This window comes from Plectropomus leopardus, chromosome 4 (genome assembly GCF_008729295.1).
Source record: "Plectropomus leopardus isolate mb chromosome 4, YSFRI_Pleo_2.0, whole genome shotgun sequence".
NCBI classification, from domain to species: Eukaryota; Metazoa; Chordata; class Actinopteri; order Perciformes; family Serranidae; genus Plectropomus; species Plectropomus leopardus.
Window position 1 is genome coordinate 10,745,986 of NC_056466.1, and position 26,910 is coordinate 10,772,895.

Here is a 26,910-nt window from a genome sequence, read left to right on the forward strand (position 1 = left end):
AGACTAGGGGGGATTGTCATTTTTAAGTACATGAAACAACTTGGACTGCAACTATTTCTGTGTTAATGTAATTTCAGTAATGTGTAGACATTGTAAAAATTGTTTCTATGTGGAAATGTTGCATATATGGTTTTAAAGATTAGAAACTAACTTTGGTTTGTCTTAAGGAGGAGCTTTAGTTTTTAGGATGCAGTATGTGCTAGCTTCTAAATACCAATGGTTCAAGCCTATGTTTATTTGTGTTTCCACAAGCCACAATGACTGAACTGAACGGCACTGTTCTGTCTGCTAAAACAAGGAGTAAACCATCAGGTACATTATTAGTGTTACACATTTTTCCATTTTTAACATCAACACATTTTTATTCTTGATTCTTGATTTATATACTAAGGTGGAGATCATCAGGTGAAGAAGATTCCTGCCATGTTCCCTTCCTCCACCACCAAACCCACATCTCAAAGGAACCACACACAGTAAGCTATTGATTTCATAAACTTTTTTTCTGGGTAAATGTAAAACAGACAAAACATTTACTTTGGACTGTGAATGAGAGAAACAGTGTCCGATATCAGTTTGAAAAACTAAGGTAGTGTCCACACCTTTGAATTGCATCACCATTTACCATTGTTTATGTGTCTGACTTAACTTATTTAATTTGCTCCAACATAAAATAATAAGCATAGTATGTAGGCAGCAAAGTATTACTGCTGTCAAACAACAGGAGTGCACTGAAAATGCAATGTTACCCACCGCCAGTAACTCAGAGTCCTATAGCTGAATTTCCCGTTATTTGGGTAACAATATCCATCCAGGATGTAAACACACTTTTACTAGAACAAAATGAAGAGGCACTTGAGAAATACACTCTATAGTCTGTTTGTTCTTTTTTGTTTGAAAGAGACAAGCATTGTGCTGCTGGGAAATACTATAAACAAGTATGAAAAATATGAAGCTCTGTATTTACTCATTGGTAGTTTATCTTCTCAGGTCTTATAATTAAAAAAATATCAAATATAATCTTATAGTGTTTAGTGACTTTAAAGTGACCTTAGCATATTTAAAATTCGTCATATATTCTTTAATATATTTTTATAGTAACTTTTGTCACTCTTTCCTTTACCCAACTTTAGCTTTTTGTTATATGATATACATACACAACAGTGAGTTAATGGCAATTTAGTCATATCTGGCATGTTATTAAAGAAACTGTTTCGGTGTACAGTCAAGTGTCCTGATGGAATTAATTGCATTGCAGCAGTCCTGTGGTTCTATAAAGTAAAGGACATTTGTTTGTTTTTTCATTCGGCTGTTAGAGGCGGTAATGCACTAGCCAGTGTTGAACACTGTAGGTGCAATTTTTATAACACACCCACATCGTTAACCACACCCGACACACCATTCTGTCAGAACAAAACACTGGGCCATTATCAGCCAGTTGCACCAGTTTAGCACCATTATACCAGTGTCCATGTGACCCCTTTTGTCCTTTCTTCCCACTTGTCCATTTACTCCCAAAGCAGGAGCTGAGAATTTTTCTCAAACTGGAGCAGAAAATTCAGACTGTCTGCCTTATAGCCCTTATCCCCCCTACTTCGCACTCCCAAACCTGCACACTCTTCTTTTGCCCTTGCCCTTTAAGCTGAAAATAGTGTGCCTGTGTACATGAGTGTGATACAGTTTGTGTGTGTGTGTGTGTGTGTGTGTGTGTGTGTGTGAGAGAGAGAGGGAGGAAAATGAGGACATATGGCTGTGAATTCCCTGAGATCCCACCTAAAACACTGCAGTATTCAACGCATAAATCACCCAGATTGCTGAAACACACAGGATCACTCTGCGCTTATGTTTATGCATCCGTGTGTGTGTGCACGCACATGCACCTGCACCTGCACATATACCTGTGCACAAGCCTGGGAGTATTTCCCTGCAAGCAAACTTTGGTCAATGTGATGATCACACCCATTCATTTGCATTTACATGCCTGCGCACTTGTAGGGACATTAGTGTATGTGTGTGTTCTCATGCACTCATGTTAGTGTGTATGCATGTGTGTCTGTGTGCATGATTTGCATACCAGTGTACCATAATGGCCCTGCTCTACAAATCCTGGCCTCTAGCTCTGGTCCACCCTACCCCCTCTTTCTCCCTCTGTCTCTTTTTCAGGTTCAGATCAGGTTCTCTAATGCTATCACTCTAACCATATGGTGGGAGCATCAGTTAAATTGCTGCTGTTTCAGCGCAGCCTGGCCTGCGTACAGATCAAACATGCACAGACACACACACATACACACATGTGCGCCTATTCTGGCTGGCCTGTGTACAGATCCAAACAAAGCCATATGGCCCTTCTCTTTCTTCATTTACCTCATTTACTGTATGTATCCTGGGTGCAGCTGAAGGACAAGAGGATCTGGCAACACCTGTCTGTGCAGGCCACAGAACACAGGAAGAGGGGTGAAATAAAGTGGTGCACACGGGACGTTCCATTTAAAGTGAGCCTAGATCCCTGCCCTCCTGCTGCCCAACCACTTACGCTCCACCACCAGCTATAGGCAGGCTGCATGAGATTGAATTATAAGATTGAATTAAATTCTCCATGTTATCAGCACTGCAGTGTGCTGCAGATGCATTTTTATGCCTCCACGCCAGCAACAGCCAAGGCCTGAGGCAAAATGTTTTCTGGTTGTCCGTCTGTCCATGCCATTCTAGTGAATGTGATATCTCAAAAATAGCTTAAGGGAATTTCTTCAGTTTTGGCACACAGATCCACTTGGACTCATTGGAAAACTGATTTGATTTCGGCAGTCATAGGTCAAAAGTCAAGGTCACTATGACCTTGTCTATCTAATTCTTGTGAATGCTATATCTCAAGAACACTGTGGAAATTTCTTCAGATTTTGCACCAACGTCCACTTAAAGTCACAGTTAACTGATAAGATTTTGGTGGTCAGAGGTCAAGGTCACCATGACCTTGCATCTTTGTCATTCTCGTGAATGCAGCATTTCAAGAATTTCTTGAGGAAGTATCCTCAAATTAAGTACAAACGTCCTCTTGGACCCAAAAATTAACTGATTAGACTTTGGTGGTCAAAGGCCTCTGTGACCTTACAAAGAATGTTTTTGGCCATAACTCAAGAATACATACACTAATTTCAACTCTCTGTATGAAGCATCCATGTTTACACAGGCATGCATGTAAACCATAAGTGCAACTTTAATGGTTTGTGGAGACCAACAACCAAGACGCAGTAATTCTAGTTTTTAAAGTCAGACCTCTTCTGTTTGCATCATTTTTACTCATGTAAAAAAGGTCAGAGTGGTGCCCTCAGAGACCAAAATTTATCCAAGAGAGGACAGAGCAACAGCATGTCTGGTTGCCTTATCTAATGCCCATGTATGTGTGTGCATGCTCGTATGCGTGCATGCATGTGTGTCTGTTTTGTGGGAACATGACTGTGGATGTTTCCTCTCCTCCTAGCCATTAGAAGGGGCTCATATAACCAGCCTTTGGGCCTCAGAGAGACACACTCTCTATAAATACACACCACTTAAGGGCCTGTGGGGGACTTGGTACACACATATACACACACACACACACACACACACACACACACACAAACATACATACACCACACAAGCAGTAGTTCCAAGACTTCCTATTAAGCCTTCAAATGGATGTTTATGCTTTTGCCTAATAGGAAGAGGCTTCAAAACTATACACTTCAAAATTCAGCAAGGTAGAAAAAAAAAAACTTTATGCTGAGCAGCAAATGCATTCCCCCTCCCTATTGCCCCTGTTATGGCTTACCTTACCTATTTCATACTGTACTCATGTGTGTCTTTGATTAACTAAATGAATAAAACTTGTCATTCATAGTTATCTTAGGGGAGTGCAAGGTGGCATTTTTAGAGTTCAACATTTTTTTTAAAATAAGGCTTGTTGTTGCTCTCTTCATTCATCAATGTGTGCCTTCAGAGCATTCTGCTCGAAAGGAGATAAAACTATGGAACAGATGTCCCTGTTGTCCTTCTGCCCTATGTGTGTTTTGTTGTGTGTGTGTGTGTGTGTGTGTGTGTGTGTGTGTGTGTGAATGTTTTTGTATGTGTGCCTGTGCTTGTGTGCATCTTGTGTTTGTTGCTGTGCATGTGGATGACTTTTCAAATCCTTTGCCATTAGTATTTTTAGTCTTTTAGCACCTTGTTTTGGGAGCGTGTTCACAACTTTTATCTAGTACCTCGATAATGGCTGGAGCAGTATTAGACATGCATGTGCGCGCAAACACACACACACACACATACACACACACACACACACACTCACACTGCTGCATGAGCAAGCACACACACACACACCTGCATACACACTTTAAAGTTGAGTCCTTCCTCATGTTGATGGTCTTCAGAGATAAGACGTCCTCTCTTCACCTGGCCCCGGGCATCACAGCCCCATTTCTACATCAGAATGTCAAGCCTGTTCATTTTCCTGTCTGCCCATTTAGTGAGTCCCAGTAGAGTATCTGTCAGTCTGCTAGTCTGCTGGTCTGTTTGTCCATCTCATCAAAGCTCGCTTTTCCTAATAGAAGCACCATCTGTCTATCTGTCTGTCTGTTCAAACTGTCTGTCCATCTGTTTGTCCACACAGCCTGCCAATCTCTTTTTGCCCTCGCTTTGTGTCTCTCTCTCAAGTTATCAATCTTGTTGTTAATTTATCAGATAGTCCAATCCGCCTGATTGTCCGTCATCAATCTGTCCATCTGTTTGTATAAAAGTCTTTTTCTTTTTGCATCCCCCGTAACAGAAAGCGTCTTAATTTATAGATGCCAATAAAACAATTTTACTTTGTCTGTAGATGCTGTGGAATCACAGATCATTACACACTGAATGGCTGGTACGTTTAGAACTTACAGATGGTTCTGTAAAGTAAAATCCATAAAATGTTTTATCAGATTCATTTATTTGGAAATTAGATGAAGCTATAAAGATCCCCATGTGGATGGGTTATTGTCACTGTTGAGAAAAGGATTCACAGAACAGTATGAAATATTTGTATAAATGAATGTGTTGAGAATACAAATAACTGAAAGAACATAAATGGAACTGGAGATGGTAGAAATGGTAATTTGCAGGTAAAAGAAGCAGTGCGTAGGATTTAGTGGCATCTAGTGGTTATGATTGCAGACTTCACTCAGCTGAAGCTTCCTCCGTGTAGCAAGCGTGAACTCCTGGTTTGCAATCCATCAGTGGTCATTGTTCAGGAGATTTTTACCGGGAGCTGAATTACCCGCAAAGGTCTCTCTCTCTCTAAAACAAACAGAACTGGTGATTTCAACTAGTAAATACACTGAAGAATGCAGTTTCATGTTCTAAAATATGCTTTTTTGTGTAATCTTTCTGCTCCTCATGGAGGGGTGGCCGACCAAAAAATGTCCCTATCTAGAGCTAGTGTTTGGTTTGTCCGTTCTGGGCTACTGTAGAAACATGGCGATGCAACATTGCAGACTCTGTGGATGAGGACCCTCTCTTATGTCGATATCAATGGCTCATTCTAAGGAAACTGAAACACAACAATTACTATTTTCACATGAATATACACTTAAGAAAACCTACTAATTATATTCAATTTCTGCCAGTATATTCCCTTATAATAAATCCTACACATTTGACCTTTAAGTCTGTGTCGATTTTTAAGTAAATACCTACTAGCTGAATTGTAAGTTGTTAACATAGTTATGCAGAGGGAAAGCCAATAAAGAATATGTAGAAATATCTCAAAATATGCATTATTAAAAGGGTTGACATTATTCATACATAAATAATGTATTATAAAAAATGTTTGTATCATTGTTTACAGTAAATTTAAATGTGATAATAAATACATTTGTAAAGTCAACAATATTATTTACTGAAAAACAAGACTGCACATTTAGCCACCCACTTGTGAACTGAACCAAATGACCAGACCATGTAAAGCATACTGTTCTCACATACTGCCGGAGACACCATGCTGTCACTTACCTGTTTCAGTCTGGCTGCTGTGCGGTTGAGTGTTTGTAGCTGCTCCTCTCTCCCACTCAGTGAACGCAGTTGTCACCCCAGAGACACAGCCACAGTGAGCAGATTCATCGAGCTATAGCAACTGTCCTCAAGGATAGCTGATGTTGGCCCAAGAATTGAAGAGGTTTATCACTAGGCTTGTTTGCAAAATAAAGTCACTAAAGTCACCAAATCCAGCCACACTGCTAGGTTGGCAACACTGGTGTCTATTCAAGGATGCCCTGTTGGGTTGCCTTGAGACAGTCGAACGTTGTGTGCCTATCACCTTTTGTGTTGGTTAGGCAACATTTATTTGATGGAAAACTATTAAAAAAAACAGTAAACACAACTTAACAACAAGCACATTAACAAAGATGCTCCATCTTCAGACGATCTTTTTGGCACATTTTCATTTGGTTCATCACTGACAATAAAAGCCTCTGCCGTCATTTTAATTTATGTGAGTCACGGTAGAAATAACCTTTTGTATTTGTGCTCTGATACTTCAGAAAAGTATTAATTAAGTTAAATATTTTTAAGGTGTTTTTTTTACGGTAGATTTATGGTAGAGGTTAAATATTTATGCTACCAGACAACCTGTACTATGTTCAGTATTGTGTAGCTTTGTGTAGCCAGACTTATCTCCACAGCGCTGTAACATCCCTTGAGAAACAAATGAAATCATCATATTACCATTCTGCTAAAGGGAAAAAAGACACTCTGGTTTGTTTTTGTTTATCTAAAACAATCACAATCATCCTGGGCAGCACAGTCCTAGGATGCAGTGTTAGTGCCATTGCAAAATGGCGAGGGAAACAAACACAGTGACAGGGCTAACTGTTAGCCTTACCCAGCAGTTATTAACAGCTTTAATGTCAGAGTTGAGCTATTCTGCCATTGTTGTGAATTTGTAGTGTAACGGTTCAGTGTTGGAAGTTAGCGCTGCTGCTGTGTTAGTTGTGCCAATCACGTAGACTCTCCGGTAGGAGAGCGGCTCCATTGACAGCGGCAACAAAAAGTTTGCTGATCTGACAGGAAGTAGGGACAGAAAGGATAGACAGAAATATTTGCATTCAGGTTTTGTTTGAGTCCTACGAGACAGACTCTTGGCTTTACCAAGGTGCATTCACAAAGTTGTTTTGTTTGTTGTAGATCTTTGCAATAATTCAATAAAAGAGCAAAGCAGACATGCCTTATTGCAAGATCCAAATCTTTGTCAAAACTTGCCATATTCAGTGTAAGTTGGTCACTCAGAGGTTGTTATTGTTGTTTCACGTAGTGAAGGGAATCTTGAAAACGGTAAAAAAACACAAAGTGGAAGGAGGGGAGAATGCTGGCTTAAAAGGTCAGCCAATGACAGGCCACAGTCTATGTCCGGTGAGTTAGACGAAGTATTGTGTAACATCTTATAAAGAAACGAAGATAGCTTACTATTTACTAGACTATGGAGATCACACAACCATCTTCCTATCCACAAAAAAATTGCACACCAGTTGAATAAATATCAAAAATGATTTCAAAAATAAATGGACTTTATTAAAAACTCAAAACATAAACATTCTTGAATTATTTGGGTTACTGTGCATACATGTGCACAGAGCTATGCACCTTCAAAACAGAAAGGAAGAAAGCTTTAACACAGTGCATGATGCTTTTATCAGATCATATTATCAGATGGAAGAAGCAGAAACTTACAGAAATGTACAAACACATATTCCCTGAAGCATTTGCTTTTGTTTATAGAGCTACAGTATGTTTAGTATCAGATGTGTGCATGAATGCAGGTCAGAAATATTCGAGTACAGCAGCAAACAGAAACAGCAATAGCCCACAGCAGTTCATTGAGACAGTGCAATACAACCAGGCAGCATTAATTCATTTTCCATACCTGCTTACTCATTTTCAGGGTCACGGGGGCGCTTGAGTTGATCCCAGGGAAAGCAGAAAAACACCTCAGACGGTTTGCTTATGCATTGCAGGCTAATGCATAAACAGAAAAACAAATTTAAACCTTCGGGCAAATTTTGAATCTTCAATTCACTAGACTTGGATTTGGTAGAGAGGAAAGCAACATGGGAAGAAACATGCAAACTTCACATAAAAGAAAGCAGGGCTGAGAGTTAAAGCTTTGCTGTGAGCTGACATCATTAACCACTGAGCTGCAGAGTCTGGTCACACATTATCCCCTCTTTTAAGATAACTTAGATGAGGTCCGCTGTGGCAGGAATCATTGTACACGGGAATAGAAGTCTGCTCTGACAGGTACACCTCGGGGTGCCCCTAAGGGGTATGACACAGAGGTTTAAGGTGCTCTGAAGCTCCATCAGCTCAGTTTAGAGATGCTGGCAGGGTGAGTTCCTCTGCAACCAGTGCACGGCTTTTACTACAGAAACTCTTCCTGGCTGACAAAATGGAAAAATTTAACAATGCTTTGTGTGTGTGTGCACATGCACGTATGTGTAACTGTACGCGTATGTGTTAGTGTACTCAATCCTCTGGCTTATCCACCCAATTCAACAGATGTTAGAGTCTGAAATCCAGCCTGGAATCATTAGCAGTAATTTACCTCATGAGTACAACCTGATTACTGACAAACACTGATACACACAGGGTAACACTTTACAATATGGTGCACAAAACTAAATAAGGAACGAGTGAGGAACAAATCTAAAACTAACTGATGATGATTCATCAAAGTAGCATTTCCAAGTGGTACTATTGTTGGCGCAGCTGTCACAAAGACAGCTGGATCCCTTTCCATTCTCCTCAGAGTCTAGCAACTACCACAGTTTTCACTAACTTCAGTTGTTCCACTCTCAACACAATCTCGCTCCCAACTTATCAAATACTGCCGCTATATATCAAATTATGATGCTTTAAGTACCTTTCCAGTGCCAGTTTTGAATGGTCAGGAACGATGTGTCGATGCATACCACCACTAAAGGGTGCCTCAGTGTTTGACGCCAGGGCCACTGACCCAGCGTTTGGTATTTGGCAAGTTGGGAGTGAGACCAGGTCAATAGTAACTGCAAACAACTTATACTGAAACTCTTTGGTAACTGGGATAGCTACCAATAGCTACGAGGGAAACAAAGTGCTGTCCTCTTCCTGTTTTGGCTGTGCAGTGTGCAGGTTGATGCACTTTTTTTTTCCCCGTGTGCCTTAATTTTACCTTGAGAGCCTACCTGGTGGCAGACAGAATTGCACAACATTTGCTGGAAGAAAATGTTGGTAGTGTACATTTCTGCATAATATGTATATGTCATATTTGTGCATTTTATAAATACTGTATCAAACTTTTGAAGTAGCATAATATATAAGCTGACTTTGTCATTGAGAAGTGAAGGGGAAGGTGGATGGTTGTGATTTAACCAGTCATTGCTGTGTTCCCAGTGACTTTTTAGGCACTAAATGTGGGTGTTTGTAGAGACCCATTACTGCTTTTCCATCAGCTTTTTAGGCACAGAAGCTGATGTTCTTAACGTAGACATCGATGATTTTCTGGCCAGGATTGTGGCCCAAAAAGCAGTAGGGTTTTTTTAGAGAGACATTGCTGCTTTCTGGACTTTTTGGCTTTTTGTAGCCGTTACTAAGTGGTTTTTGTGCCCAAACCTAACTACTGGTGATTGGGTTTCATTACATAGTAAAAGCAAGGCTTATTGGGAACCAGTCAAAACACAGATGGTATGATATTTCCATAGCCATAACTTTGTGCAATCAACGTTTACTTCATAATAAGTTAAAGCGAAAAACATGCCTATTTCCACTGTAATAACTGGATCCTGAACAACTGAGACATTATAGAGAACAGCCTGGGAGATACTGACGAATCATGAGGTAATGATTATTTCATAAATATCTGTGAATTGATGCACAAACTACTCTGTATGTTTGTGTCCCTTCAAATGAAGTAGTTAGTCACTCATTACTTCACAATTATCTGACCATTTCTTAACCTTTTGTTCTGCACTCATTCCTCCGTAACTACTCACAATTTTGTGTAAAGTGTAACAGCACACAGTTAGAGAGGTGGAGCAGCTGCAAGACGAGCGCCTGTGGGATGTAGACTGAATGTGTGAGTTTTTGAAATCATGCTCTTGCTCTCTCTCTCTCTCTACCTTTTGTCTCTTGTGTGTGTGTGAGAGTGTGCAAGTGTGCACATGTGTGAGTGCAGGTTTTTTTTTTTCTGCAGGTGGTGATCCATTACTATGTCAGCTCTTTCCCATGATGCTTAACAGCAACAGGAACATTGTGTCTGGGGAAAATGACTTCATCCTCTAGAAGACAATACTACCTCATTCCTTTATTTCCCCCAGACTGCCTCTCTCGCCTTTGATCCCTCATTCTGGCTCTTATAGTCTACTGTAGTATAGTGTCTGTATCAGTGTCTGGATCACTTCTGCTCTTCCTATTTTCTGTCTATTACTCCTTTTTCTCCCCTGCTGTTTCTCTCTTCTCCCTTCTGACGCTCACTCTGTCTGCTTTGGAGGTACTGTCTGTATCTTTTTGTCTCAGATGCTGTGGTGATACGTCTCTCGAATGAGGGATGATCGAGCTAGCAGCCTCCTGATTTTACATAATTGTAACGTGATACACACACATATTGTATTCTCTGTAAGTTTCCTCTTTCTGAGTCCCCTTTTTTCTCTCCGTCTCTTTCTCTCACACGCAGATTTATTTTGATATGTTAGAGTGATTAGCATCAACTCTCTCTACTAGCCCCAAGCTACCTGACCTTGGTTGCCCATTTCCATGCAAAGAGAATGTTGAATTTTACAGACATTAACTGTTAAAACTATACACTACATTGGTGGTTATTTTTGCATTTTCCAGTATATGAGCTATTTCATTTTCCATTTTATTTTGTAGATACATTTCTCCTTAAATTGAGTGAATAAACTAGTTTTTTTTTCTCTCGAAATATTAAATGTAGCCTAAAAAACTCAAATCTCCATGGATGATATTTCATCATGCAATTGCAATCACCATAGTAATCACTCTAATAATGTTGTTTTCATCCATATTGCACATTTTTTATTCAAATCTAAGCACAGTCTGTGCATTGTATTTGCAAACGGTGGTTAATTTGCAATGTAATTGAGAGGGTTTGGTGATCAGGGATAAACGTCTTTGCTAATCATATTACTTGTCTCATACCTGTTGAGCAGCTGTGCAAAACACAACGGAGCATGATGAAAATTGCTCACACTGAAAGGCTGCTCCTCCAGAGATTTACTGTGCTGCTGCACAGGGAAAAAACAACACAGTTTTCCAGCGTTAATCTAACCATTCTTGTTTCTTCCTTCCTTTTTTTTAACAGAACAATTCATTGTTAGTGAAAATATTATGAGTGTAAAATAGCAAGCTTCCGTAAATCATGCCGGGAATAGTTAAGTGTTTCAAGTGTCAGATTGCAGCAACACAGTTTCTAAAGGGACTGATTTTGGATACAAAAATAAGAATTTCTACAATTCTTATTGTTAAGACATATGAACCTGTTTTTAAATACTGTTTGGCAAAGCAACACAAAAATAATCCTCCTAAGATGCATTTAGAAGAGATTTGAAGTATATCAAATTTGTCCTTATTTCCCAGTCATGAGATGTTTTTTTATATATATAAAATACTGCAGTCACTCCTAAATGTTTTTTTTTCCTTATTGTTAAAACTTAGATAAAGAAGTAGCAAAGGAGAAAAGAGTGTCACCGTCAGGGTGGAGTGACAAATGCTTGAAAATTGGTACTGTCCTTTCTGTAACTGGAACATCTAATCACTGGTGTTCCTAATCTGGGGAATCCCACAGGAAACTGGAAATATGATCTACATTCCTCCGTCTTGTAAAAAGTTTTGCCACTGCCTTTTGAATGAGTGGTACGACAGGGTGCTTCACAGCTAAGACATGAAAAGAAGGATTTGCAGTCACTATCGGTCATGTGAGGGAATGAAAGAATAACTTTATCAAAACCTGACAAGGATGAGAGAATTTTGCTTTGATGTTGTTCTTAGTTGATAAAACAGGAGTTAACAACCCTCAGTACTTGAACTTCAAACTACGGACAAAAGTAGTAATGCGCTTATCTGTTCAGATGTTCACGCCATTCTTTGATGTCAGGCAGATAATTCCAAAGAGATGATATAATTTACAAAATACAGGACCAATAGGTGATTGAATTTGTTATCATCTGTCAAACAGTGAAGAAACACCATCAGCATGAATGGTATTGTAAAGAGGAAGAAGAGTCACTTGTAAAATGCTACCTCCTGTCTCACTGTTATCAGGTCTTACACTCGGGGTGGGAATAACCAGAGGCCCTATGATACAATATTTTCACGATACTTTGTTTTCAAACTTTTTTCAGCTACACATAAAGCGAAAACTGTCAACAACAGTTTTTTATCGAATAAGATAGTTTTCAGTATATTCATCTCACTTCAGTCATCTTTATTGCAGCAAAATATACTGAAAAAACAAATGATTTTATTATTGATATAAGCTACCAAAAGTTTCATTTGTATTTGCAATATTAACAATTTATATAGTAAAAAAAATTGATACTTAGTGTTCGTGTATTGATACAGTTTTTGTCGTACAAAACATAGTGATACTTTACCCAGCTGGCACCGGAAGTTAATATGATGTCTTAAAGATGTTGAACTCTTTGGTTTGACAGACGTTAAATTTGGTTGGAATGATAATTAGGTAGCCAAACTTTTAACTGTCTGAAGACATACAAATTTAATGTTGAATTGACATTAGCATATTTTTTACATTTTGCTGATGTTTAATTTTGTTCTCCATACCTTATGACTAAATGTTGTTACTTTACATCACAATGAAGTTTGCATGAGAAATTTGGAAGACAGTGATTTTGGTTATTTAACAACTCAACCTAAAACCAACAAAATATCACTGTCATCTGTTCTATGTCAAACTGATGTTGGCATTCGACGTTTTTCGTCATCACAAATTTCGGTCACCTTACATCACCTGACATCACAACCTAAATTCAACCAAATCAACATTAAGTGATGATGGTGGCCAACTGGGTGCAGTGTGTTATGTTCCAGCCCCACCTCAGAGATAATCAATTCCGAAAAATGCCTCTGTTTACACCTGACCTGTGCAGGACTGCTGTGACTGGATTTGCATTCGTTCATTGTATCTGATAAATTTTACTAATGTTTGTTTATTAACTGGCCCATGGCCTCAAGTCATTTTGCAAAAGTTGCCCCAGGGCAAAACAAGTTGAGTACACTGCAGAAGTGTTTTGTTTGCCCTCTATGTCACGATAAGTCGGGCTTTCACCTGGTTAAACAGTGAGCTAGACTAAGAGGCATGCACTCACCAGTGTCCCATAATCATTGTCTGCTAAAACAGAGGATTTATTCCTTTTATTCTTCATTCATGTTGCTGTTGAAATTGTTTTTTGTTTATTTTGTTTGGCTTTTGATTGAGTGTTTATGAGTGAATCCTGTTTTTGCATGCTAGTGAAAGCACCAAATTATCTGGTGATGCCCTGAGAATAGACGCAGTCTATGGGGGGCTCTTGTCGCCATGACTTAATTCACAAATAAATATCAACACTGTGCCTTGTGGTGGCTCATTTACATGCAACTCATTGTATTTCATTTTAGTCCCTTTCCTCCCACTAGTTGAATAGGAGAGTGCCTATCAAACTGTAAATGCCAACATGTCACAGCACAGACAAACAATGGACTCTAAGAGTTTCAGCTATCTGTTGAAACTTTGGGGTGTGTGAGAAAATAATATAAATGGATTGTGACTTGTAATTATCGTGTTTACATAGAATGAAATGAGTATAAATTAAATGGACTTTCATTAATGGATTATAGCTTTCACCTAGATCAAATATCTCTTGAGAGGCTAATTATAATTATCCATTACAACAGTTGAATACAGTGCCGTTCTTTTCATATATCAGCTTCATTCATTACAATCGGACCAAAGCCTCATTTGTTTCTGTATAACAGAAGCTTTTTTATCTTTTGCTGCACAAAACAGAGAGAATCAGCATTGATTTGCAGTGAATGAGCCATTTTAACACATGTTCATGGTCCATATGAATCTTTTGAAATGATACATTTTGTTCCTGTTCCAAGAACTCTTGCATTTGCCAAGTTTGCGGCTGTCTGCCTGTGTGTGTGTGTGTGTCTGCGTATGTGTGTGCACACACATGTGCAACAGCCTCTTCTCTCTACAGTATTTTTCCACACAATGACAGCCCATTCAAATCCAATTAAAGCAACACAGAGGGCTTCACAGCGTCATTCATTCATCTGTCACTCATCGTCTCCCCGTATCTCTCTCTCGCACACTCTCTCTCTGCTGTCTGTGGACGACTGGGTGGTAACTGGGTGGGTGAGCTTGAACTTAGTCTTCCTCGTTATCTCTCTGTCTCTCTCTTTAATACCTCCTGTCGTGAGCCAACACCTCGGGGTAAATATGTTTTACTTGGCAAGATGTCAAGATGTTTATTTGACTAGAGGAGAGTGTGTCTGTGTGTGTGTGCGTGTGTGTGCGTGTGTGTGCACGTGCGTGCGCCTATGTGTTCGTGGATGTGTTTGTAATTATGCTCATCCTGTAGTGTCATGTTGTAATTTGTATTTACTGGTTGTAGTTCATTTCAAGTTCTCTAGTTACTGTAATTAATAAATGGTTTGTTACACACTAAAACACACTATGATATAGTTATCCTCATATGGAGCATTTGTAACTTGAATATAAACAATTTATTGTTAGTCAACAGATGTAATAATATACATTTGGATGTCTTTACTAATTTTAAACACATTTAGAAACAGTTTGTCAAATGATCTTAACCAAAAGGTCCATCTTCTAGCTTTTTATAGTGTTTTCAAAACTACTACAAACTATTGTTTCTAAGGTCAGGAATGAACTTTTATAGTCAACATTTATAAACACAACCCTTAACTGTGATTTTTATGTGGCTAAGTAAAAAGTTAATATACATATTCTATTACTTTAACTGGTGATTTCATTATAGTTGCCCGAATGAATGTTGGCATTGTACAGTTCTACAATCCACAGAAATGATGCATTTGTACCTTTAAGTGGTCCTCCTCCAAAATACAACCACATAGGGCATCTTTTTAAGCTGAAATTATACCTTATATTGATATTTTTTGTAAGGCAGTGGTGTCTTGTGGCCATAGTACTTATTATAGGAGCACAGGACAAAGTCAGGGGAGTGTTGTAGGGATAAACATACAACTTATGTGGTCGTATGGATTGGAGGACTTGATGGTATCATGGTTGTATTACCAAATGGGGGGTCGGGGGCCCCTAAGCCGGAGCATCCTCGTGAAGTTGCTGTTATTAACTTTGCATTTCTTGTCAAAGGGCTTAGTTGTCATGTCAATAAAAGAACCCAAAAAGTACTATTAAAAGAAAAAAATAAAGGAATTACCATCCACTTTGAAGAAGTCACAAGAAAGAAACCATAATGCATTTTAAGGGATTGTTTATATCCCCTCAGTTTATCTAATAGACTTGAGATGGGCTTAATACTTTAAGCCAGTGGTTCCAAACTGGTCTAGTCACAGGGTCCAGACTTCTTCTTTGTAAATATTTCAAAGCCAAATGTTCAAATTTTAAATTGACATTTATTTTTGACATTCTATTCTTATTTGAAATAAAATGTAAACAGCATGTGGGCTCAGAACACACAGAAATAGGACATTACCAGGAGAACAGGAACTGCACTTCAAAATATAAGCTCTGTGCCGGAAGTTCACTGTACTTCCAAAAAAAAAAAAAAAAGCGTTTGATTTTTTTGGGTTTTAGTTGTTTGTTTTTTACAAACTTAACACGTTTGCAAGTCACTTGCAATCCAGGCCTGCAACCCACTTTTGGACCTTGACCTACCAGTTGGGAAACACTTTTTTATGCAAAATGGGCCCTAACCCTAACTCTGTGGAGAGAAACAACAGCATGTGACACCTGCAGGAAGGGGGAGCTTTTTACACATTTGTGTCTGCCTAACGGTTGTATATCTCATACGTATCATGTCAGCATTTCTAAAGTGATGCCGTTCAGAATACATTTTATATGAGCTGAGTTTCTTATCAAGAGGACATTGGGATGGTGGATGGAGTGAGACCTAGGCAAAAAGGCTACCATGCTGCAGACAGCAGCAGACCAGTGTTTGTAACATCTAAGGCAGGTATTTTTAATGTCAGGTCAGGACAATTTCAATCCAAGTGTTTGGGGACTACACCAGGTAGTTTAAGCCACATCGTGATGTTTTCCTAAACATAACTACATGGATTTTTTTTGTTCCTAAATCACAACACAAAATAGAAAATCAAAAATTTTCAACATATCCATGTATATATGAAACATACAAATTTAACATCTCTGTGGTTTGCAGAAATGTGTAATGCCAACATTTATTCTGGCGATTGGGTTGGTTATTCATACAGTTTTTGTCAATCACAAGCAATTCATGGTAAAAAGGATTGTGTGTATCATCCATGCTGCTTTTCATGTTATAGCAGAGACCCAGTTGCAAATCCAAGACCTACTACTCTCTAAGCAACAATGCTAACATGGCACTGACAGGGTGTCTCTTTTGGCAGACAGGGTATGAACTGGCCTTTCCAGGATGGCTCCACTATCTCCACAAAACAGGAGAGCATCCCACTGCCAAATGTCACGCATGCCCACATGTCTTGGAATAACAAAGCTCTTTAAGGGCCACAACCACACCATCCATTAGGGTTAGGTACAGTGCATTGCCAGGATGGACTTTGACCATATGGGGAAATTAATTAGGCAGCATTACTGATGAAGCAAATATGCTGTTAAAAACACCCAAAGAAGCCAACATGCAAGTCTTCCATGAACAGCAGATAACAGTTGTGGACTAAGTGCAACATAACTCAGCTGAATTATAGGGTATTGGGTAAACATGTGATACATTGCAGTCCTTAATTTACAACATTTTTGTTTTTAGACATGACTGAAAATACACTGCCATGTAAGATAACTGACAGAAGCAGCAGGTGTGATGGTGAGGCAAGTCTGAGTTAGTGTCATGGCAACAAGTACAAACACTCTTTTTACAATTTACAAGTTGATCATCATTTTGTGCTCTGTGAATTGTGAATGTTACTATTCTTGTTAACTGGATACTTCTAAGCAAGGTGTGAAATTTTGTCACAGTTTTAAAGTATATTTGACTCTGGCGTGCATGGCTAAAGTGGTATAGGATAACAACACATTTTCCAGATTTTTTTGTGAAATTTCTGCCTTGCTTTTTTCAACTTAAGACTGAGAGAGCAGAGTTGTTTTGGTAATTTCAGCCTCCATGTGTCAATCTTTTCTATTTACTTGCCCTTTCCTTTATTACAGTCATAGTTAATTAAGTGCTGGTGTGATTACCTGGTAATTTTCCAATGTTGACATGCACTTATCTACAATGTAGAATGGCTTTCGAAGCAATGGTTACCATCATGTGGATAGATTTACACAACATATACACAGCTACTGAAATGTGTCAAATGTGCATCACATGTGATTTGTGAAGGTTAGCATCTGACTGCTGGGTAAGCATTTATTTCATGTGCATTTCAGCAGTGGGGTTGATATATATATGTGTGTGTGTGTGTGTGTGTGTGTGTGTGTGTGTGTGTGTGTGTGTGTGTGTGGTAGGGGTGCACTGCAGGGAGCACTGTTTCCATTAATGTCTTTGCTAAGATGCAACTCAGCTTTCTGAATTATGTAAATGAGGCGCTGTAAATTCATGACAGAATCAATGGCTTTCATTTTTATCAAATCAATCAGGCCTCCATCAGTCCACAAACTCCACACTGCAGGACACACAGACACACACACACACACACACACACACACCACACACACAAACACCGCAAGGCCTTATATTAATCCTGCCAAGACAGGCCTTAGAATAATGAGTTTTGGAATGATGTGTATACAGTCATAAATATAATTTTTGCTTTTAACCATCAGCTGATTCATGATAATGTGTGTGTGTGTGTGTGTGTGTGTGTGTGTGTGTGTGTGTGTGTGTGTGTGTGTGTGTGTGTGTGTGTGTGTGTGTGTGTGTGTGTGTGTGTGTGAAAGAGAGGGAGAGAGAGAGAGAGAGAGCAGTAGTGAGGCCTTTATGATGAGTCAACTATTGGGAAGTTACCAAATGGACCTGAGCCTGATACACTATAAGTCATGGAAGATGAAGAGTCCGAGCATTTTACTACAGTACTGCATATAAACTCACACAACTCTCTCCTGCACACACACACACACACACACACACACAACACACACACACACACACACACACACACACACACACACACACACACACACACACACACCTACATGTACACATAAAAATGCTCCTGTTTCCAGCATATTGTCATTTAATATATTGGTTTTATTAATCCCTGTCTAACAACAGTTTGTTGCAAAAACCACTGTATAAAGAAAAAAAAAAGTTAACAGTGTTGCACCACAGGACACACTGAAAAACGTTCAGGAGGCAGTTTTCTACTAATATCCATGATTATTAAAACATGGATTCAGTGTAAACCTTAATGCCTTGTTTTGTGTTTACTGCTGAATCCAAGACATTTGACAGAAAAAGGCAGAAAAATGGAGCTGAAAAGGGGTTAATGAGAGCAGAGGTACAAGTTAAGACTCCTGCCAGTGCCCCAACATGCTTACATACTTTTTCAGATGTTCTAATGGAACAGTCTTGTAAGTCACTAACAACATGAACCCACTTGTTCATGTTCAGCAGTGGTTTCTTCTTTTAAATTAGGGAGTTGTTCAGTTTTTGTTGGGTTAGGCTGAGACATGTCAACAGGCTACCTGTAGCAGAAGAAATTAATGTGTAGACACATCAATGTCGCCTCCTACAGGCAATAGATTCTGCATGGGCAAATAGCAAAAGAAAAATAACTGTGTTACTCAGAATGTTTAATCGTCTTAAGAAACAACCATTTGTCCAAAGTTTAAAATTCATCACCAAAGTAAAATTGTGATTTATTTAAACTCGGTCTCACTCACAAATCGTCAAATTCTGATGCTTGGTCAGGGACCCTCTGATTGTGTGTAGCATAGCCTACTATGCTACACACAGAGTTTATTTTGAAGAGACTGTATGCATTAAACGAGCCAACGTTTCCTGTTAAAATGGAAATTAATTTTGAAAAGACACTGCATGTAACAAGCATAAATTGACACACCATCCCTAAGCATCCAAAATCGACACTAGATGGGTACCTCAAGTGTCACAGTTTGACATGTAGAGCCACATACTAGGCATCAGTATTTGGTGAGTCAGGGGTGAGAATGTGTTGTTTTGTTGGATTTTTTTCTTTAACCTCATTCCCATCTTCATGATTTTCTTTTGGAGGAATAGTATCTGTTAGGACTCCCTTTGCTCATTTTCCTATTCAAAGTAACCAGAGAGAACTCTGTGGAGGACCAGGACTTCTGATTACACTCAGCTTTTACTCTTATTTTAAAAGCTTTTTATACACAAATATCTGCCGTGTCAAATCATCCAGTTCTACTATCAGTGTGCTTCCTTTTTAGACATATGACAAGCATCTGTCCAGTTCAGTTTCGCTGCCTCTTGTGTGCCACCATATCCTATTCTTCTCCCAAGTCAAATCAATATCAAATTCCCATTTCCCACCTATATCAAATAAAGTCTAGTGTGGGTTTTTCGGCACAACCTTGATCTGCCATTGAAGGCTCACTTCACTTGTCTGTCTCATCATGTTACACAGGCATTGCATTTCACCGTACCTCACCTCATAAGATCAAACTTTATGTCAAACTTTTGAACCTGTGTCTATTTTTAAGACTGTGTGACTCAGTACTCCCTCTGTGCTACGTGTCAGTTGTAATGTTAAACATTAAAGTCTATTTAACTGTCACATTTGGATCTGTTGGGGCTGTGGAATAACAGGTTCAAATTCCGCTGCAATCCAACACCATCCTGCAAGGGGCTGCATTGGCCAATCAAATACATGAAAGAGCTCCTTGTGGATTCATTTGCAAAAAGAGTGCTGCATTTCTACTGGTTAACTTGCCATCGTTGTGACAAAAGATGCCACCTTGGTCACTTTCCAGATTAGTAAAATCCTGCCCTATGCTATCCTTCATTGTCTCACCAGTAACATAAACAATTTGGCTTCACTCTACTCTAAAAAAATTAAGTGAGACCACAAGCTGTCCCCTGTGCTGTTTTAATAACGAAAGGTTGTTAAAAGAACAGTGTGTAAGATATAGGGAGATTTGTGGCGTCTAGCAGTGACGATTTCAACCAATCAACCAGCTGAAACTTTCCCATATTAGAATTCTTTGTTCATTCAAGTATCCGCAGAGGTGTCTTCCTCTCCAAAACATATGGACCAGTAATTAAAACTGGTAAAAACATGCATAAGGCACTTTTATGTTGAAGTTCAGTTTTCTCCTATGCTTTTTGGCATGTCTGCAATGGGTCATCAGCCTAGCTCCTGTGAATGCTTGCTCTCCTTTTTTCTCTGATGGTTTAAGACCCAGCCAATCAGGATGTTTTTACTGGGAGCCATTTTTCCGATGCTGCCATCATGGAGGGGCTGCTAACTACAGTTACTGTAAACGAAATGCAAGCAGCCCTTACTGGAGCCAATGTTTGGTTTGTCTTGAGTGTCTCTATTTTAGGTATCGGAAATACAATGTTTAATATTTTCAGGTGATTATACACAAATGGAAACATACTTATTTTATTATGTTCCTTTTCTGCCAACAAATATTCTCAGAAATCCTACACACTGGACAAGACTAAATTCTCACCAAGAGGTCTAATTTGGCTGAACTATCATCAGTGTGGCTCATTGGTTTTAGGGGTATGATTCTCTTGGTTTAATTTGGGTTAAAATTGTCAGTCAGGCTAAATTTGCAATGTCCAGCACTGCAAACCATGGATGAATAGAATGCGTTTATCTCATGCTTTTCCATTCTTAGCAACCACTCAAAGTGCTTTACAACACAAGCCAGCATTCACCCACGCAGAGGCAACCATGCAAGGTGCCACCTGCTCATCAAGAGCTACAACCGTTTACACACACTCTCACAATCTGAGCAATTTGGGGTTCAGTATCTTGCCCAAGGACACTTTGACATGTAGACTGTAGGGGGCCTGGGATAGAGCCACCGGCCCCCTGATCAGTGGATGACCGTTCTACCTCCTGAGCCACATCCGCCCACTGATCAGCAAGTGTGAAGTAGTGCAGCAGTGGTGTGAAGTTTGAAGTTTGTGTGAAACTATGGCAGAGTATCTTCAGTGTCTCTATGGGTCAGCTATGGCTCAGCAGTAAGAGTGGGTTGTCCAAACATTGTTCAGTCCCCTGTAAAGAAATGTCCTTTAGACACTGGAAGCCAAATTGCTCCTGATGGATCAGCTAGCACCGTGCATGGTAGTTTGGTGGTAACCATGTGTGAATGATGGGTGAATCAGAAGCAAAAAAGAAAAAACAATCAAAATGCAGATTATTTATTTATTTTAGATGATACTAAGAATGGCTATTTTGTTATAACTCAATCAATTAATATTCATTATTTATTGGCTGCATTAGGGTAACTTTCATCAGCTTACTCGCTTCTCCACATGGGGCAACAGACATTCACAAGAGTAACAACCTTAAGAGTTGGCAGTGATTCAGAGGTCTAAAACCTAGATTGCCATTTTGACTTGATATAAATAGCAAGAACTAAACAAATAAATGAATGCATGATTTGAATGCATAATGTTATGAACTCAGGACATTTCTGCATCAGTAAATGCAACTGGGAGCAAAGCAATGCATATGTATATGGGGAAAGACACAGTCGAGTACAGCAATGTTAGAATAAGGTAGCTGCTGAATTATTCATTAATCAGACATTATTATTTAACAAATGTTGAGATGATTGCCTCTTTAAGTGCTGAATTTAGTTAGTTATTCATTCTGTATATTGTAGATCAACAAATGTAAATTAGTAATGTAAAACAAAAAAAAAACAGCAATTGCTCAACACAACTTACTTGTTGGGTTTCTGAGACTTTCAACCAGAAATCATGGTCATCCTCAGTGGCTGAACTCTTCACCTGTCATGGAAGTGCATCAGAAACAACACAAAAGTTGAACCTTGCATTTACAGAGGGCTTTTTTTAGTTGTTGTTAGTTAGTTTTTGCTGTTTCCAAAGTCAAGAATAAACCTTCAAGCCTAAATAAGAAATTGGGTGTTTTGTGATGTTGCATTTCAAACATGTTTATGTATTCGTTAAATAATTTATTAAATATATGCTCAAGAATTGCTCTCATTTGTGTGTATATGCAAGTGCTTGTGTCTTTGTAAGTATGTGTGATTGAGTGGGAGGGTGTGGGTGTTTGCTTTCACTTCCTCAGCGTATACAGGTGTGTGCGTGTCTGCAAGTATGTGTGTGAGAGAGAAAATGCTGTTGGGGTGCAATCATTTCCTGTCTCCTGGTTTAGAAAAGATGTTGGCATGACAACATGACACTTGGGAAGGGTTGCAGGGTAGACATGGAGGGAAAAGAGGAAAACAGTGCTCTCTCTTACTCCCATAAATAGACAACTGGAGGTTTCATGCCAGCTTTGAGAGGGAACGTCAGGCCTGGATTTGTTTGTGAACATACTTCAGATCTCAACTTGCAACTCACCCTAAAAATATCTATGGAATGAAGACAAAAATATATACAGATGCTGAATATTACATTATAAAATGCATGATATGGGAAAAAACAAAAACAAGAAGGCATTAGTATAAAATTGTAAATATAATAAACAGATTATATAACAGGTTAGTCATATACTAGGAAATTAGGAACAAAGTGTTTTTTATGTATAGACAAAAATGGTGGGTTTATATGTAGTTTAAACTAAAATTATGAACTTACTGTCTCATAAAAAATAGCAACAGCGTAGAAACATATGTGAAGTATAATTTCAATAAAGACTAAGATCCCTATGTGAACATTTATTCTCAGGAACATAACTGCCATCCTTAAGACCCAGACACACCTTAGCGACATCAAAGTACTACTGGTGACAAAAGCCAAATGCTGCTTCACCTAATGTTGTCTGTTTCACTGCAAAGACTATAACTGACAGCCAACCAGCATGCACGTTCTGCACTGATAATGTGCATGCTGCTACCAATATGGCAGCAGTCTGTAATCATCATCTAAAAAAGGGAAACCTGAAGACTGTCTTGTGCAAGTTAGCCAGTTAGCAACACAATGTTGAAAGAAAAAAAGCATACATACCGTACGGCAGCGAGCAGCAAAACAAACCATCAGAAAATGTTACTGCCGAACAGCTCAGTGACAAACAATAATCGTAGCTAATATAACAAGTTTGATTCAATCTCACTTTCTCTTGATTTAAGCTCTTTGTTTACATTCCTCACTTCTGTTTCTTTCCTCGTGTGCTGAGCCGAGCCACCATCAGAGTGATTTCTCTAGCCGACAGACTCAGAAGTCTCCAACGCTGATTCAGCATGCCGAGAAAAGTCATCAAGGGCTGAAGGGCCGCTAAGACTAGTCTCAACATTGACTGTCGGATTGGTCTGTCAGCGCCTTTAGAGACCGGCAGTTAATGCCACTTCTGAGGAGGAGAGACACTGTTAGTTATGTAACAGAAAAAAATAAAAATGAGGTTCATTTTTTTGTTTTACTGTCCTCCCTACGAAAGCATAGGGGTTTACTTTTTAGTAAAAATTACCTCCACTTGTTAAATTTCTTTGGTTGGCTGATATATATGAATCTTTTTTTATTGTGGCAGACATCTTTCAGTGGGTGTGGAATGTAAGGCGTATTTTTACGGGGCACTGAGCAGTAAGAAAACATGTATTTTAGATTGCTAACTGCAACAATATTGTAATGGTGTCTTTTAAACTTGTTACAGTGCTGCTCCAGGTCTAGAGACTGTAAAGACCTTTTGTTAGTCAAGAACCTAATCAGTTATCATGAGGTTTTGTTTTCTAGTTTTGTTTTTTCATAGTTACTCATTCAGTTAATAAGTGTTTCCCATTTCATTTTGTTGTACTTCATGTCTTGTTTTCTCTATGTTTGTCTGTGTCCAGCCTGTTTCCTTTCACACCTGCTGTCTATCAGTCTTGTTAATCTGTCCCTGTTCCAGAGTTTTTCCTGCACACCTGTCTTGTGTTAGACCTGTTTGCTCCACCCGACTGTTGTTACCTACCACACCCTTGTTGTCTGTCAGCCTATTCTTGTGTTTCCCTGCTTATGCCAGACAGTGCCTGCCTGCTCCAGCTGTGTCTTGTTCTTCTGATTAGTTCTGTATGTACATACACCTGTGTTTCCCTTTGTTCCTTGTCAGTCCATCTGTGTTGGTTTCTGCTGCGCTCCCTGTTGGGTTCCCTCAATTCCCAGTTTGTTCCTTGTCTGATTTTGTGTTTTTTGTTGGTAGCCCACTTTGTCTCACTTCAGCCTGCTCCTTAGTTTTGATGCCTGCTCATTTTTTGTCTTTTTTGTTCAGCTTTACGTCACAGAAGCTTGCCTTTGGTCGATTCAAACCTCCAAATGTGGTGTACTGAATTCGAATCCACTTCTGAACCTTGAAACATGACCAACCAACAGATTCTCATCCCAACGTGCCAGATATTGCCGCTTTGTCAGTGGACATTTAGATCTAAATATGATGCACTTGGTGCTCTCCTGTCTGTTGTTGACATTACAGGACAAATTGTTTACATTGTTTATGCTTGTTACGTGCATTGTGTCTTTTCAAACTACACTTCCCTTTTCACAGGAAGTGTAAAGTTTCTGCTTGTTACATACAAGCAAAACTATTTATACAGCATGTCACTCCAGGCGTGAGGTATAAGTTGCAAGCACAAAACAAAGCCAGCTACATACCATGAAAATGAATCAAATCCATTAAAACTAATGAATAAACTTTATTTTGTGCAACAAAAGCACATGGTTAGGATTAGAAAAAAAGGTGTCTGAGCATGACAACACTGACAAAGGGATGATATTTGTCAGGCTGGAATGAGAATAGACTACAACAAAACCATGAGGATTGGGCACATGTGTGAATCATGTCACAAATTAAGAAATCATTCAGTAACTCAATTTATATATATTTATATCTATATTGATATATATATATATTCTCATTTGTGAGAGGCTAAGCCAAGATCAGCAGTTATTACGAGACATTAAAGTCATTTAATACTGCTGGCATATTGATCCCATCTATCTGTCATTCGCTTCATATAATATTCATGAGGAGGCAGCGTACACTTCATTCCCCCGTAATCACAGATACCAGCACATAAACGTTTCAGCACTGTCTTGTGACTTTATTGCCATTTTGAGCACTTTGCTCAAACTTTGTAAAATTAGCTAAAACACAGCTGCATCTATTGTATCTTTCTGCTGAACAGTGTTAAACATCTAGAATAAGAAGCAGGGAAGATGACCTGTAGATTTTTTCCCACTGTCTGTTATACTTTGCATTCAGCAGGAGGCATTATCATTGCTCATGATACAGTATATGCTTCAGTTTTATGATAGCATCTTCTAAAAAAAATCATCAAAAATGAGGAGATAAAATAATAAATGAAAAGGAATATACAGTGCAAAAGAGAGGAGGAAGAAAAAAAACTGGGGATGTTATCACCTGAATTATTAATCAAGATAATTCAACTCCCAATGACAAGAATATCTATCTCTGCACTGCACTCACACCCATTTTCGCATCCACAAATACACAAGCACACACACATTTGTTCTTGCATATGCACAAGGCACTTTTATCTTGCCTACTCGACAGTTATCTCTTTAAAATGGGTCAAGACAAAATGAAAATCGAGAAACTTATTGCGTGAAAGAGATAGACAAGGGGAGAGGCAGATACACGGGGGAAGGGAGAGAGATAGGTTGGGGCTGGAGGAAGGGAGGGAGAATTGTTTGATAAGAAAAGTTCCCCTCAAAACTCACAAGATTGCAAAAGGAAGTCACCTCGTGTTTGCAGATTCAGTATGAATATTTTTTGGGTTTTTTTTACACATTGTGCACGAGTGGGCGTCTCCATGTTTGCAGGTACAATCTTGTGTGTGTTTTGCAGACTAGAATGAACTTTTTTAAAATATACAATTTAAAAAAGTGCCACTCACTAGTGAAACTGTTTTTTTTTTTTCCTGTAATGTCCTCTCTGTTGCCAAGACAACCAACATATAAAACTAATGTTTTTCTCAGCTTCAATTTGCCCCCGGCTTCTTTTCCTCCTAGGTCAAAAGGTCTTAGAGCATCCAGTGTAATATTATTATATTGCTAATGATTCAGCAACTTTTAAACCCTTTGTGTTTGCCTTACAGGGTTGCCAGTTAACACTGAGTGAGGCAAAGAAATAGTGTGCGAGACTGTGAGAGGAAGCAGAGGAGGATGAAGAAGCATCATGCTAACACCCACAGTGACAACACGAGACAGATCTCAGTGACGGTATGATCTAATAAAAGCCACATTTGTTTTGTATTTGCATGTCATTTGCTTTTCTGGTAATCAAAGCTGTTTAATAATGACAAGCTGCTGTATGCTAACACTGCTATTAACATTTATCATACAAACATGCCTCAAAGCCTTTCACTAATGTACCAAACACTGTGGTTTTTTGCAGTGTGTGCTGCTTTTTTTCCCCTTCTCATTGCCATTGACTTTATAAAATTACATTTTTATTTTATTTTTTTTAGATCTAAATGGAATCAGATTAAAATAACTGCATCACAATGACAACTGACAAACCATGACACTTTATTAAAATGTGGCCATATTGAACTTTAAAAGGAAAACT

At 38.9% G+C, this 26,910-nt stretch overlaps 1 long non-coding RNA gene across 1 annotated transcript; it reads left to right on the plus strand.

The window, feature by feature from the left end:
• Positions 1-265: 265 nt before the first annotated feature.
• LOC121942329 lies at positions 266-26,494 on the plus strand. The gene is made up of 3 exons (XR_006105799.1): positions 266-312; positions 392-473; positions 26,438-26,494. It is a non-coding gene; the product is annotated as an uncharacterized LOC121942329 (long non-coding RNA).
• Positions 26,495-26,910: the final 416 nt, after the last annotated feature.